This window comes from Passer montanus, unplaced genomic scaffold, assembly GCF_014805655.1.
Source record: "Passer montanus isolate IOZ18808 unplaced genomic scaffold, ASM1480565v1 scaffold114, whole genome shotgun sequence".
NCBI classification, from domain to species: Eukaryota; Metazoa; Chordata; class Aves; order Passeriformes; family Passeridae; genus Passer; species Passer montanus.
Window position 1 is genome coordinate 1,230,949 of NW_024358058.1, and position 4,141 is coordinate 1,235,089.

Below are 4,141 nucleotides of genomic sequence, written 5' to 3' on the forward strand. Positions count from 1 at the left end.
TCTGGGGGGCTGAGGATTCTGGGGGGCTGAGGATCCCGGGGAGCTGGGGGATCCCGGGGGGCTGAGGGATTCTGGGGGGCTGAGGATTCTGGGGGGCTGGGAAATCCCGAGCAGCTGAGGGATCTGGGGTGATCCCAGGAGCTGAAGGATCCTGTGGCATCCTGAGGGTCCCGTGGAGCCAGGGGAGCTGGGGGGTCACAGGGAGCTGGAGATTCTCGGGCTGCCCCACATCCCGGGAGGTGAAAAGCAGCCCGAGGGTCCCCCCGGTGCTGGGCACAGCCCTGGCAGGGCTGCGGTCCCGGGGGGGTTTGGGAGGGGCGGGGTGAGCTGCAGCGGGGCCGGTGGTGCAGGGACTGCTGTGGAGCCCGAGGGGGAGCAGGGGGGGCGTGGGGCTGCTCAGGGGTGTGTGCACATCTGGGTGAGTGTGAGTGCACAACTGGGTGTGACAGAGTGCACATCTGTGTCAGTGTGAGTGCACATCTGGCTGTGAGAGTGTGTGACTGTATATGTGTGTTGTGTACACCTGTGTGTGTGTGTGTGTGTGAACAGGTGGGTGAGTGTGAGTGCACATCTGGGTGTGAGTGCAAATCTGTGTGTGAGTGCACATCTGTGTGAGTGTGAAAGTGAGTGCACATCTGTGTGTGCGAGTTCACATCTGTGTGTATGTGAGAGTGTAAATTATGTGTGTGAGTGCCTGAGTGCACATCTGTGTGTGTGATTGCACATCTGTGTGTGTGAGTGTGTGAGTGCACATCTGTGTCTGTGCAGGTCCGTGTGTGTGGACACCTCCTGTGTGTGTGTGCAGTCTCAGCAGGGCTGTGCACACTCCTGTGTGTGTGCACACATGCGCAGAGGTCCCTGTGTGCACACCTGTGCGTGCACACGTGTGTCCTGTGTGCACAGGCAGAGCGGGGGGGGCCATCCCATGTGTTCCCACCCAGGCCCAGGGTCCCAGCCCAGCAGTGTGTGACTGTACATGTGTATTGTGTACATCTCTGTGTGTGTGATTGCACATCTGTGTGTGTGAGTGTGTGAGTGCACATCTGTGTCTGTGCAGGTCCGTGTGTGTGGACACCTCCTGTGTGTGTGTGCAGTCTCAGCAGGGCTGTGCACACTCCTGTGTGTGTGCACACATGCGCAGAGGTCCCTGTGTGCACACCTGTGCATGCACACGTGTGTGCTGTGTGCACAGGCAGAGCAGGGTGGGGCCATCCCATGCGTTCCCACCCAGGCCCAGGGTCCCAGCCCAGCTCAGGGACCCTCAGGAGCTGCCACCCCTGTCCCCAGCCCCAGCCAGCAGGGCAGGGCTGGGTGCCCCCCGGGGTTCTGGGCGCCCTGCCAAGGTTGTGAGTGCCTTCTCAGGGTGTCCCCAGGCCTGTGGGTGTCCCCAGGGTTCTGGGAGTCCCCAAGGCTGTGATGTCCCCAGGGCAGTGGGTGTCCCAGGGTTGTGATGTCCCCAGGATTCTGGGAGTCCCCAGGGCTGTGGGTCTCCTCAGAGTTCAGGTGTTTCCCAGGGCAGTGGGTGCCCTCTCAGGGTGTCCCAGGGCTGTGGGTGTCCCAGGGCTGTGGGTGCCCCCCTGCCCCCCTGCCCGTGTCTCACCAGGGAGGTGCCGCCGGTGTCGGGTGCAGCCGCGGGCTCCTCGGGCTCTCACAGCTCTGCGCTGCTCGGGGAGGGGACAGGGGCTCTGCTCCCCCAGGTCTGCCCCCTCACCTGTCCCCACTGTCCCTGCTGTCTCCGAGGCCTCCACCTCACTCAGCAGAGCCAACAGACTCCTGTCTCCTGTCCTTTGCCTCAGCCAGCACCGTGCTGTGCCCCTCACCCTGGCATCCTCTCCCAACGCTGTCCCTTCTCCCAGCCCCACCACCGATGGGATCCTTCCCCTCTGCCCTTTTATACCGTCTTTGTTCATATGACAAGCACGTGGGAAACCAGAGCAGAGCTTGGAAAAAAGCTCCTTAAGATGCTTTAATTCAGTTTCCTGGATCCCATGACTGAGCTCGGCCTCTGAACGCGGTCTCATGACTGTGGCACACAGGCCCCGGCCATCAAAAGCCTCATTTATGCCCCAAATGAGACTTAAACCCCTCTTGGCCGGACACCCGATGCCCCCCATGCCCAGCCTGGGCCCCCCTGGCTGAGGGCTTCAAACCTGCCCTGACCCTGCTCTGCTCTGGCTGCAGGAGGGACTCCAGGGACACTCAAGGCCTTGGCTCTGCCTGTCCCTCCAGGGAAAGGACACGGCAGAGTCCCCATCCAGGTACCAAAACTGTCCAGCCTTGTCCCCAGCCAGTGCCCTTCCTTCACCCCAAACTGCAGCACCAGTGGAGGGGACAGAAATGTGATCCCAGAGGGGACAGAACTGTGATCCCAGAGGGGACAGAACTGTGACCCCAGAGGGGACAGAAGTGCTGTCCCAGTGGCTCATGGCCCAGGCTGGCCCCAGGTGGGGGTTCCTGTGCCCAGGACCCCCAGCCCACGCCCTCTGAGGCCCCTGCAGCCCTCGCAGGGCTGAGTGCTCCTCTGTCCCTCCTCGCTCCAGCTGCTGAGTGAGGATGGAGCCTCCACCCTGGGCCAGATCCAGACCCAAAGCCCTATCCCTGATCCCAGTCAGGGCTCCCCACCATGGAGGGGGCACCCAGCAATGTCCATCTCCATGGACTCCCATACTCCAACCTGGCTCTAGACTTTGGGGATCAGGCTGAACTTTCCTGACCTTTTGCCTTTGTTTTAAATTGAGACACAGGAAAAACAACCTCGAGCCACCTCAACATCCCCCCAAACCCAAGGAGCTCTGAGCCACCCTGCTGGCGAGGCAGAGCTGGCCTGAAGCATCCGCAGCTGGACAGGAAACAGGCAGCAGTAAGAGGATAAAAATACCCTGGGTGCACACAGGACGTCTCTGTGCCAGGATTAGGGAGCCCTGGGACAGAGGGAACCGGGCTGGGTGGCTTTGGCTTCCCACACACGTGTGAGCCCAAGGCTCCCAAACCACCTGGCCACTGCTGGCAGAGGGATGGGGAAGGAAGGAGTGGGGATTGTGTGGGGAGAAGCCAAACATCCCAGCTCCTGGACCCCAAAATCCCCCTGGAAATGAGTGAGCCCCTCCAGAGCCATCCAGTCCTCTACCAGCTCCTGCACAGCCCCAGCACCAAGGAAGGGCCATCCCTCCTCCTCAGGAACACCCTGCTCTGCTCCTGGGGGAAAGGAGGGATGTGTGGGGAGCAGGGGGTCCCATGCCCCCCACCTCAGACCCCCCCAGCTCCCAGCCCCAAACAATAGGTGCATTGGAGTGCTCAGAGCGTGGGGGTGCAGCAGGGCCCCTGCCTGGCCCTGAGCCCCTAAGGAGATTAAATCCCTCCTCACATGAGCCTAGCGGGCCCCAGGGCCTCGTGTCGGGGCCAGGACGCCGGGAGGACAGGGACAGGGAGGGGAAGGGCAGAGCAGTGTTTTGCTGTTTGGGCTGGGGCCAGGCATGTCCCAGGGGCAGGAAAACACACAGACAAGCAGCTCTTCCTGGGGTGTAAGAGCAGGTACTGTCCCAAAAATCACCAGCCTGAGCCTCTGCCTTTCCCTGGGGCAAATTTCCTGTGGGAGGACTCCATGGGACACCCCTGCACCTGCCCCCATGGCCAGTGCACCCCCAGAATCACTGAGGTCCCCACACAGCTCTGGTCAGAACTGGGCACAGAGCAGGTCAAAAATAGTTTGCTCTCCCCAGGACCATCCCAGGGACCCCAGGACCACCCTCACTGGGCTGGCCTGGTGCAGAGCAGGCCATGGGGGTGTCCCCCTTCCCGTGGCACACCCAGTCCCCCCTGCAAGGCTGAGGCCATCCTCCACCTCTGCACCCGAGATCCCATGGGACCCCCTAGTGACACGGGAATGGGTTCCTGCTGTCCCCAAGTCCCACTGGACACACAGACCTTTGCAGACTTGTCCCAGGGGCTGAGGACATCTTCCCTCTCCCACTGGCACCTTGGGGTCACCCGGTCCCCAGAGGAGGGTGACAAGCACTGGGGATCTGGCCAAGGGCAATCCTGGGAAGGTGCTGAACAGGGGGAAGGTCGAGGGGCCGGACACACTGGGGCTGGGTCAGGGGCAGGAGCCCCCAGGGGCAGCCAGGGAAAGGGCACACACAGG